Source organism: Dipteris shenzhenensis, chromosome 2, assembly GCF_047967505.1.
Source record: "Dipteris shenzhenensis isolate YYH24624 ecotype China chromosome 2, Dip_SZ_1.0, whole genome shotgun sequence".
Classification (NCBI taxonomy): domain Eukaryota; kingdom Viridiplantae; phylum Streptophyta; class Polypodiopsida; order Gleicheniales; family Dipteridaceae; genus Dipteris; species Dipteris shenzhenensis.
Genome location: NC_141597.1, coordinates 41,887,200 through 41,899,146, shown reverse-complemented (window position 1 = coordinate 41,899,146; position 11,947 = coordinate 41,887,200).

Here is an 11,947-nt window from a genome sequence, read left to right as displayed (position 1 = left end):
TTGTCCATGACACTAAGGCAAAAACGCTGATTTATGCTTAATTGACAATGCAACGCATATGCGATCATCACACTACTTTGCACACATCTCAACCTAGGTATTATTGACTTACATGCAAAGTGGCGTGCCGATCCCATAAGTACTTAATCGAATAACACATCTAGGACCGCGTTTTTTGACAATTGTGCATGACACTAAGGCCAAAATAGTGTTTAATGCTTGTTCGACAATGCAAAGCATATATGATGGGCACAATACTTTGCACACACCTTCAACAAGGTGGAATTGACATACATCCAAAGTGGCACGCCCATCCCATAAGTGCTTGATCGGATAACATACCTAGCAGCGTGTTTTTTAACGGATGTGCATGACACTAGAGCAAAAATAGTATTTAATGCTCGATTGACCATGCAAAGGATATCCGATGGGCACAACACTTTTCGTACACCTCAACCTAGGTGGTATTGAAATTTTCTCAACGAGGCACACCCATTCGATAAGTACTTGGTCAGATAACACACCTAAGGGTGTGTTTTTTTACAGATCTCCATATCACTAGGGAAAAATGGTGTACAATGCGTGATCGACCATGCAAAGCATATTCGATGGTGACAATACTCTGCACGCACCTCGACATAGTTGAAACGGACTTGCGTCCAAAGTGGATCCCCCATCCGATAAGTACTTGTTTGAATAACACACCTAGGACCGTGTTTTTTCATGGTTATGCATGATACTAAGGCAAAAATGGTGTTTTATGCTTGATCAACAATGCAAAGCATATCTGATGGGCACAATACATTGCACACACCTTCAACTAGGTGAAATCGACTTACATGCAAAGTGGCACGCCCATCCCATAAGTGCTTGATTAGATAACATACCTAGCAGCGTGTTTTTTTACGGATGTGCATGACACTAGAGCAAAAATAGTATTTAATGCTCGATCGACCATGCAAAAAATATCCGATGGGCACAACACTTTTTGTACGCCTCAACCTAGGTGGTATTGAAATGTTCTCAATGAGGCACACCCATCCGATAAGTACTTGGTCAGATAAGACACCTAATGGCGTGTTTTTTTGCGGATGTCCATATCACTAGGGAAAAAATGGTGTATAATGCGTGATCGACCATGCAAAGCATATCCGATGGTAACAATACTTTGCATGCACCTCAACGTAGTTGAAACAGACTTGTGTGCCAAGTGGAGCCCCCATCCGATAAGTACTTATTTGAATAACACACCTACGGTTGTACATGACACCAACGCCAAAAACGGTGTATAATACGTGATCGACCATGCAAATCATATCCGATAGTGACAATACTTTGCACGCACCTAAACGTAGTCAAAATGGACTTACATGCAAAGTGGAGCCCTTATCTGATAAGTACTTATTTGAATAACACACTTAGGACCGTGTTTTTTCATGGTTGTGCATGACACTAAGGCAAAAACGGTGTTTTAGGCTTGATCGACAATGCAAAGCATATCCGATGGGCACAATACTTTGCACACACCTTCAACTAGGTGGAATTGAATTACATGCAAAGTGGCACTCCCATCCCATAAGTGCTTGATCGGATAACATACCTAGCAGCGTGTTTTTTTACGGATGTGCATGACACTAGAGCAAAAATAGTATTTAATGCTCGATCGACCAAGCAAAGGATATCCGATGGGCACAACACTTTTTGTATGCCTCAACCTAGGTGGTATTGAAATGTTTTTAATGAGGCACACCCATTCGATAAGTACTTGGTCAGATAACACACCTAATGGCGTGTTTTTTTGTGGATGTCCATATCACTAGGGAAAAAATGGTGTATAATGCATGATCGACCATGCAAAGCATATCCAATGGTGAAAATACTTTGCACGCACCTCAATGTAGTTGAAACGGACTTGCATGCAAAGTGGAGCCCCCATCCGATAAGTACTTATTTGAATAACACACCTACGGCCGTGTTTTTTGACGGTTGTACATAACACCAAGGCCAAAAACGGTGTATAATGCGTGATCGGCCATGCAAATCATATTCGATAGTGACAATACTTTGCACGCACCTCAACGTAGTCAAAACGGACTTGGTGCAAAGTGGAGCCCCCATCCGATAAGTACTTGTTTGAATAACACACTTAGGACCGTGTTTTTTCATGGTTGTGCATGACACTAAGGCAAAAACGGCGTTTTAGGCTTGATCGACAATGCAAAGCATATCCGATGGGCACAATACTTTGCACACACCTTCAACTAGGTGGAATTGACTTACATGCAAAGTGGCACTCCCATCCCATAAGTGCTTGATCGGATAACATACCTAGCAGCATGTTTTTTTACGGATGTGCATGACACTAGAGAAAAAATAGTATTTAATGCTCGATTGATCATGCAAAGGATATCTGATGGGCACAACACTTTTCGTACACCTCAACCTGGGTGGTATTGAAATGTTCTGAAGGAGGCACACCCATCCGATAAGTACTTGGTCAGATAACACACCTAATGGCGTGTTTTTTTGCGGATATGCATATCACTAGGGGAAAAATCGTGTATAATGCGTGATCGACCATGCAAAGCATAACCGATGGTGACAATACTTTGCACGCATCTCAACCTGATTGAAATGGACTTGCGTGCAAACTGGAGCCCCCATCCGATAAGTTCTTCTTTGAATAACACACCTAGGACCGTGTTTTTTCATGGTTGTGCATGACACTAAGGCAAAAACGGTGTTTTATGCTTGATCGACAATGCAAAGTATATCGGATGGGCACAATAATTTGCACACACCTTCAACTAGGTGGAATTGAGTTACATGCAAAGTCACACGCCCATCCCATAAGTGCTTGATCAGATAAGATACCTAGCAGCGTGTTTTTTTACGGATGTGCATGACACTAGAGTAAAAATAGTATTTAATGCTCCATCGACCATGCAAAGGATATCCGATAGGCACAACACTTTTCGTATGCCTCAACCTAGGTGGTATTGAAATGTTCTCAATGAGGCACACCCATCCGATAAGTGCTTGGTCAGATAACACACCTAATGGTGTGTTTTTTTGCGGATGTCCATATCACTAGGGAAAAAATGGTATATAATGCATGATCGACCATGCAAAGCATATCCGATGGTGACAATACTTTGCACGCACCTCAACATAGTTGAAAAGGACTTGCGTGCAAAGTGGAACCCCCATCCGATAAGTACTTATTTGAATAACACACCTAAGGCGGTTTTTTTTTATGGTTGTACATGACACCAAGGCCAAAAACGGTGTATAATGCGTGATTGACCATGCAAATCATATCTGATAGTGACAATACTTTGCACTCACCTCAACGTAGTTGAAATGGACTTAGGTGCAAAGTGGAGCCCCCATCCGATAAGTACTTGTTTGAATAACACACTTAGGACCGTGTTTTTTCATGGTTGTGCATGACACTAAGGCAAAAACGGCATTTTAGGCTTGATCGACAATGCAAAAGATGGGCACAATACTTTGCACACACCTTCCACTAGGTGGAATTGACTTACATGTAAAGTGGCACTCCCATCCCATAAGTGTTTGATCGGATAACATACCTAGCAGCGTGTTTTTTTACGGATGTGCATGACACTAGAGCAAAAATAGTATTATTTAATGCTCGATTGATCATGCAAAGGATATCCGATGGGCACAACACTTTTCGTACACCTCAACCTGGGTGGTATTGAAATGTTCTCAATGAGGCACACCCATCCGATAAGTACTTGGTCAGATAACACACCTAATGGCATGTTTTTTTTCGGATATGCATCTCACTAGGGAAAAAATGGTGTATAATGCGTGATCGACCATGCAAAGCATATCCGATGGTGACAATACTTTGCACGCATCTCAACCTAGTTGAAAGAGACTTGCGTGCAAACTAGAGCCCCCATCCGATAAGTTCTTCTTTGAATAACACACCTAGGACCGTGTTTTTTCATGGTTGTGCATGACACTAAGGCAAAAATGGAGTTTTATGCTTGATCGACAATGCAAAGCATATCGGATGGGCACAATAATTTGCACACACCTTCAACTAGGTGGAATCGACTTACATGCAAAGTGGCACGCCCATCCCATAAGTGCTTGATCGGATAACATACCTAGCAGCGTGTTTTTTTACGGATGTGCATGACACTAGCAAAAATAGTATTTAATGCTCGATCGACCATGCAAAGGATATTTGATGGGCACAACACTTTTCGTATGCCTCAACCTAGGTGGTATTGAAATGTTCTCAATGAGGCACACCCATCCGATAAGTGCTTGGTCAGATAACACACCTAATGGTGTGTTTTTTTGCGGATGTCCATATCACTAGGGAAAAAATGGTGTATAATGCGTGATCGACCATACAAAGCATATCCGATGGTGACAATACTTTGCACGCACCTCAACGTAGTTGAAACGAACTTGCGTGTAGAGTGGAGCCCCCATCCGATAAGTACTTATTTGAATAACACACCTACGGCCGTGTTTTTTGACGGTTGTACATGACACCAAGGCCAAAAACGGTGGTCAGATAACACACCTAAGGGCGTGTTTTTTTGTGGATGTGCATATCACTAGGGAAAAAATGGTGTATAATGCGTGATCAATCATGCAAAGCATATCCCATGGTGACAATACTTTGCACGCACCTCAACATAGTTGAAACAGACTTGCGTGCAAAGTGGAGCCCCCATCAGATAAGTACTAGTTTGAATAACACACCTAGGACCGTGTTTTTATATGGTTGTGCATGACACAAAGGCAAAAACGGTGTTTTATGCTTGATCGACAATGCAAAGCATATCCGATGGGCACAATGCTTTGCACACACCTTCAACTAGGTGGAGTTGACTTACATGCAAAGTGGCATTCCCATCGCATAAGTACTTGATTGGATAACACACCTAGCAGCGTGTTTTTTTACGGATGTGCATGACACTAAGGCAAAAATGGTATTTAATGCTCGATCGACCATGCAAAGAATATTCGATGGGCACAATACTTTTCTTACACCTTAACCTAGGTGGTATTGAAATGTTCTCAAAGAGGCACACCCATCCGATAAGTACTTGGTCAAATAACATACCTAAGGGCATGTTTTTTTGCGGATGTGCATACCACTATGGGAAAAACGTTGTATAATGCATAATCAACCATGCAGAGCATATCCGATGGTGCCAATACTTTGCACGCATCTCAACCTAGTTGAAACGGACTTGCGTACAAACTGGAGCCCCCATCCGATAAGTACTTGTTTGATTAACACACTTAGGACCGTGTTTTTTCATGGTTGTGCATGACACTAAAACACCATATTAGAGAATTTGGGAAAATCCTGATAATTTGGGAACTTTTGAGGGGTTGTAATTATGTAACATTCAATGTTTTTCATTGATTTTTCCCATAGATTTGGGAGTCCATCCAAATCTTGCAAATGTGCATGGTTTGCATCAACATAAATAAAATGTCAAATGTTGAGGTTTTGACCAATGCATGGTATTTTTTGAGGGGTTACAATTACAATGCATTGAGTACACTCCATTGACTTTCTTCCTGGATTTGGCCGTGTATATGAAATTCACAATTTGGGGTGTGCCTGTTTTGCACTAGCCGAGAAAAAAACATCATATGTTTGAGTTTAACGAAGCATTTTTTGCCTCTTCTCAAAAAAAGGTGGTGTTCAAAAACATCATTTTAGTTTAGTTGGAGAAAAAGTAAGAATGCAACACTAGTCCTTGATATTTTGTTGAGTGTGCAAAACTTGCAACCACAAAGCAATGGTCTGCAAAAAAAAAAGATAAAGAAAAAAGATCAGTGTCATACCTTCCAAATATTTGTCAGTATTCAAATAAATTATTGTTGTGCAAGGAAAAAAAAGTCATGCTTTTCAAGTACCTTCACTCCATTGTGGAGTCAGCATCAGAGTCGGAATCTATTCTATGAGCCAAATTGGATAAAGCTCGCTTGCGTGCAATGGTTGGTATCTTCACCTTGATGGGGAGGTTGCTGCTCTTCGAGGAAACCTTCTTTGAGAGGTTACATTTTGGAACCCATGACCATACAATAGCATCAATAGATTCCCAATGTGGAGGATCACCTTTATTGCACATCCAAATCTTGTTCCAACAATCTGCATACACCTCCTCAATTTCTGCATTGTGTCTTTTACATATAGGTGCCCAATATTGTATGAAAACCTTCTTGAAATTTTTAGATTTATTATCCTTTTGTACATCAGTTTGAGCAATGCCTAGCCAAATTGGGTAAATTTTTTCTGCTGGTCGGACCAAAAGAAAGTGTCCTTTTTGTACATCAACCATTGGATCAAATGATTTTTTTGGCTTTTTCCTTTGAGGTCCACAGTAATGATCATTCAACTCTTCAATTCCTTGAAACTCATCGTTTTCATTATCAAATACTTGCACACAATCAATATGTTGCGTCTTTGGCCAAAATCTCTCGTACATGCCCTCTACACTATTGTTTGGTTTATCAAGCTCATCAATCATGTTCTTCTAGTACTTCACTACTGGCTTGTAAAACTTTGTGAAAGATGCATCTGGACCTTGCAGGTGTGCCCATTTTTCCCAAAAGCGTACATACTCCTTGATACCAACTATCACATCTAAGTGATCCTTCACATACTTGAACATGGTTACATAAGGCGGCTCTCCACTTGGTAGCATTGGATGACCATTCCGGATGTCTCTTCCATAACTCAATGCCACCTTCACTTGGTTGCCAATCTAATGATCATGGATGCACTTTATATTGCATGATAGGAACTTCATTTCGCATAAAGAACTGAAATTGGAGAGGCTTTGAGTGTCCCACTAAAGAATCTTTCCCATCGCATAGGCATCCATCAACATAGCTCTTGAAATCAGGGACTTCTGTTACCAAAAATGGCATTGGAGAAGACTCCTCACATTGTCTAAAAGTATCCATGAGATGTGCAAATGTCAATGTTTGGCTAGTTCTTAACCTCTCTGAAAACTTGCTAAACATTGCATCAATATCCTCATGTGTATGCCCAACCATCAAGAATCCCAATTGAATTGACTTAAAAATCCCTCGAGCAACAAGTAATGATAGGTATGCAAACAAGTACCTATTCTTGTTTTCAGAACCACAATTATCCAACTGCAACAATAGGTGTTCGAGTAGTTTCTTATAAGGATTTTCTTGATGGGAACTTCCAAGTCCAAGGTCTTTGAATGTTCCACCCACTGCTCCAAGATGAAGTTGTTGCTTGCCATTAGAAACATAGTGAGAATTCAATGCTTCTCTTGAGGTTAGTGCATTTAGCAGAGCATTGTCAGACCTTGGCATCCCATCATGTACCAAATCTCCAAGTGCATGGTTATCAAATCTTTCAAGATTTGTCAAACACAAAGCCAATGAACCAATTGTGAAGTTAGGATCCGATGGCCACAAGGATAAAGAAAAGTGACCATAACGTCCTTGACCATGTCCATGTGTTATCATGCCAGTCAAAGCCACTGGGAGCTGAAAGGACTTTTCTGTGTCCTTTGAACGATTGCGTAATCTAGGGATGGCTGTCTTCTTTTGGTCCATCTTATCATGGATAATGCACGAGTATGTCTAAGGGTACATTTCAGAAAATCTGCGCCAAGTGTAATACACATTTCTACAACTTTTTTGTTGTAACATGTGTTTTCTTCTATCTTCCATCAACTTATTACGTTCATTTTCGCATTTTGTCGTTGCAAGCTGAGCCTTGATTGCACTACATAAACCACACTTAGAGAATTCACTTGTTTTTGACAAAGTTACATGCTTGAATTCAGAGTTCCATATGTGGTTGAATGTGGAAGTTGACATCTCCTTACAACCCAAACTATGCTTTAATTGCATGTTAACTTCATAGAGAATATCAACCTGCTTGTATACATCCGGTATCACCAATTGTGTTTCCCTTGATCCATCCTGAAGTGTTCTACTTTTGTGTGGCATATGCTCAGAATTGTTATCCACAAAATCTTGGATTATGGCTCTACCCAGTTCTGTGTGGTCCCAACCTCTCCGCACGATTCCTTTATTACCATGTATGCACCTTCATATACCAATTTCAAATTGCTCCCTGTATCGATAAAATGTTGTTTTTGGAATACCATGCATTTCATACCATGCTCTACAACAAACTTGAATACCATTCAATGAAAAGACATATTTGAACTGCCCTTGTCATCTTTTCGACAAGCAACCCCAAGAGTGTCATATACATAATTGGTGCGAGCCTCCAAACTTTGGCCCCAATACTCTATGCGTTATTTGGATATCATTTGATGATCGGCAAATTGACAACAATTTTGTTTACAACAATCAATCATAGATACTTTTATGACTGCATCCCTTGTGAGTCTAGATGATGCTAATGGCATGCCATGTTTTTTAGCTTTTCTCTTTATCATGCAGTAACGCCTCTTTTTTGTTGATTTTTCCATTGGGTCCTCATCTTCCATGTGCTTTTTCCCAAAACCACTTGAAGAATTCATGGTGTCATCGATTCTTAATGAAGTTCCATCTAAAAAGGTTATTTGTGCAATGGGCCATTTTATTAAGTGGATGGTATCGATGCCTGATACATCACTATGATACTTTTCAATTCCCACACCTAGATTACCTTCACCAAGCATCTCAAAATTTATAGGTTCAAATGGGTAGACATACAAAACAACACCCTCTGCAATGCTCTTGGTTTTCTGCTCATCCCATATTAAGACTTTCTTGTCCTTCCATGATTCTCGAATGGAAAACTCATCATATTCACATAGAGGTTCAACGTCAATGGTATCTGATGTTATATCATTCATTGGTACAATAGCTCCATTGACATTGTCCACACAACTCATTGATCGTGCTTTCCAACGAACAACACTACCCAAAGCCTCATAGACTAAGAATGCATCCATTGTAGGAAATGGAAGAAGTGCACTTTCATCCATACAAATATCGATCGCCACTGATACATTGTTTTCTCCCAAGGGCACACCTTGGCACATGTCATCATGTGATGTAGAGAATATTGTCCCAATGGCAACAATCTTTCCACTGACAAGCAAGTTGACTTTAACCCCCACTTTCAATGTGCACCTGCATTAGTACATAGCATTTGTTATAGTTCAATATTGATATCTGATGGTGTGACTTAGGATGAAAATGCTTTACAAGATTTCATTGCAAGACCAAATCTTCCTAATCCTTGGTGCTTTGAATTTTAGGCAGCAAAATTTGGCTACATGGCCAAATCTTCACAAACCATGGTGCTTTGAAAGGGAGATAGCAAGATTTGTCCACACAAACAAATCTCCCGAGATGCTGGTGCTTTCAAGAAGCCATCAAGATTCATCCACACATCCAAATCTACTTAGACCTTGGTGCTTTGAAAGAAGCCCACAAGATTTGGCCACATGGTCAAATCTCCCCAGACGCTGGTGCTTTGAAAGGAGCCAACAAGATTTGGCCACATGGCCAAATCTCCTAAGATAGTAGTGCTTTGAAAGAAGTAATAAGATTTGGCCACACGGCCAAATCTGCTCAGACCTTGGTGCTTTCAAAGAAGCTAGCAAGATTTGGATGCACGGCCAAATCCTTCGAGACCTTGGTTTCAAAGCACTGAGAAGATTTGTTTGTGGCGTTCTTTGAAACTTGGGGAGATTTGGTCGTGTGGCCAAATCTTGTAGGCTTCTTTCAAAGCACTAGGGTATGGAGATTTGGCCATGTGGCCAAATCTTTCAAAGCATTAGGGTTTGGGAAGATTTTGCCATGCTGCCAAATGTTGTTAGCTTCTTTGAAATCACTAGGAAGATTTGGCCACATGGCCAAATCTTCTTTCAAATCACTAGGAAGATTTGGCCACATGGATAAATCTTCAAACGTTAAATTTAAAAATTAAAAATCCAGATTTTAAAATTTAAAATTTAAAGTTCAAAATTCAAAATTCAAAATTTAAAATAAAAAATTCAAATTTCAAGTTTCAAGTTTCAAATTTTGAAATTCAAATCTAGAGATCCTACTTTCAAAAAAATCGTACATGCTTTTCATGATTCACGCTATTACACTTTAAAATCATACTATTACTTTAAAAGCAAACTAGAAAATCTAAAACTATTAAAAAACCAAAACTTTAAAAGCCAAAGCTAAACAAACCATTTAAACCAAGCATAAAAAGTAAACCTATGAGAAGGAATTGACTTTGTCTTCATGGGGGATCAAGTGCTAGGCTCACCTTGTTCTCTCCCTTCCTAGATCTCCAATGTGTACGTAGGGTGGTTTGAGAGCTTTAGGACAACGTCTTAGATGGGGTAGTTCTTGAAAAACACTCCTCCACCCTTGCTTAGCTAAGCTAATTGCAAGCAAAAAAGTTCAAAACTATGTCAAAATGAGAGGCCCGGGAGGCTCCCCATCCCAGTTTGTTCCTAACAATGTGTACTTAACTATGTAGGTTTTAAACTTCCATTACCAATTCAACTCTCCATAGATTCCACACACAATAGTTGGATTAGAAAGAGGTTTTTTTTTTTTTTCCTCTTCATGCTTTTGGGTGGATTGCTCCTTCCCCCCAAAACATGCTTTTTTGGGGGGATTGCTCCTTCCCCCAAACTAAGCCTTTTTTGGGGCATGCTTTCTTTGGCATCTCTCCTCCACAACCTCGACGCTGCTCCTCCTGGCTTTGGGCATCTCTCCTCGACGCTCGATTCTCCTGCTTTCTTTGGGCATCTCTCCTCGATGCTCCCGGCTTTGGGCATCTCTCCTCGACGCTCCTGCTTTCTTTGGGCATCTCTCTTACTCAACCTCGACGCTCTTGCACGCTGCTTCTTGTGGCGCTGCTCCTTCCCTCCTCCACGTTGCTTCTTCTCTGCGGCACTGCTCCTTTCCTCCACCACACGCGACGCTGTTTTTGGCCCCGCGATGCTCCTGCATGCTGCTTCTTCTTGTGGCGCTGCTCCTTCCCTCCTCCACACTGCTTCTTCTCTGTGGCACTGCTCCTTCCCTCCACCACACTGCTCCTTCCTCCCCTACGTGGCGCTGCTCCTTTCCTCTGCGACGCTACTCCTTCCCCCCACGATGCTTTTTTTGGCCTGCTTCTTCTTGCGAGACACTATTTCGACCTATTTCCTCTTCCTCCGCACAGTTTTGGCCTTTCCTCCGTGCTGTTTCGGCTTATTTCTTCATGTGGAGCACTACGTCGGACTGTTTCTTGTTCCTCCGCACAGTTTTGGCCTACTCTTGCCTTTAGTGGCAGGTTTCACAGCCCTCAGTAGGTTGCTCTTTCCAAACGAGATCTCATCTTGACGAAATCCAAACAGTACAAGCTCACAAACAACAATGGCTACTCAATCATCCAAGTAAGAAAATGAAAGAAATCAAAAGTGTACCTAATTCATGCATGTTCTCCATTTTTTCCATTTCAGAACACCACAATTTGAAAGAAAGACTCTTGTAAAAGTAGGAATCTCGAAGTGTGATTTGAAAGTAGGGTCTTTAGTATATGATTTGATTTTCAGATCTTCAAATTTGAAATTTGAATTCTGTATCTAAGATTTTGAATTTTGAATTTTAAATTTTAAATTTTGAATCTAAGATTTTGAATTCTTCAGATTTGAAATTTGAATCTTAAGATTTGAATTTTAAATTTTAAATGGGGAGATTTGGCCATGCGGCCAAATCTTTTGGCTTCTTTGAAAACTTGGTGCTTTGAAAAGATTTGGCTGCACGGCCAAATCTCCCCAAACTTGGTGCTTTGAAAAGATTTGGCTGCATGGCCAAATCTTCCTAAACCTATGCTTTGAAAAGAATTGGCCGCACGGCCAAATCTCCATAGGCCCTTATGATTAGAAAGAAGCTAGCAAGATTTGACCACACACAAATCTCACCAAACCCTGGTGCT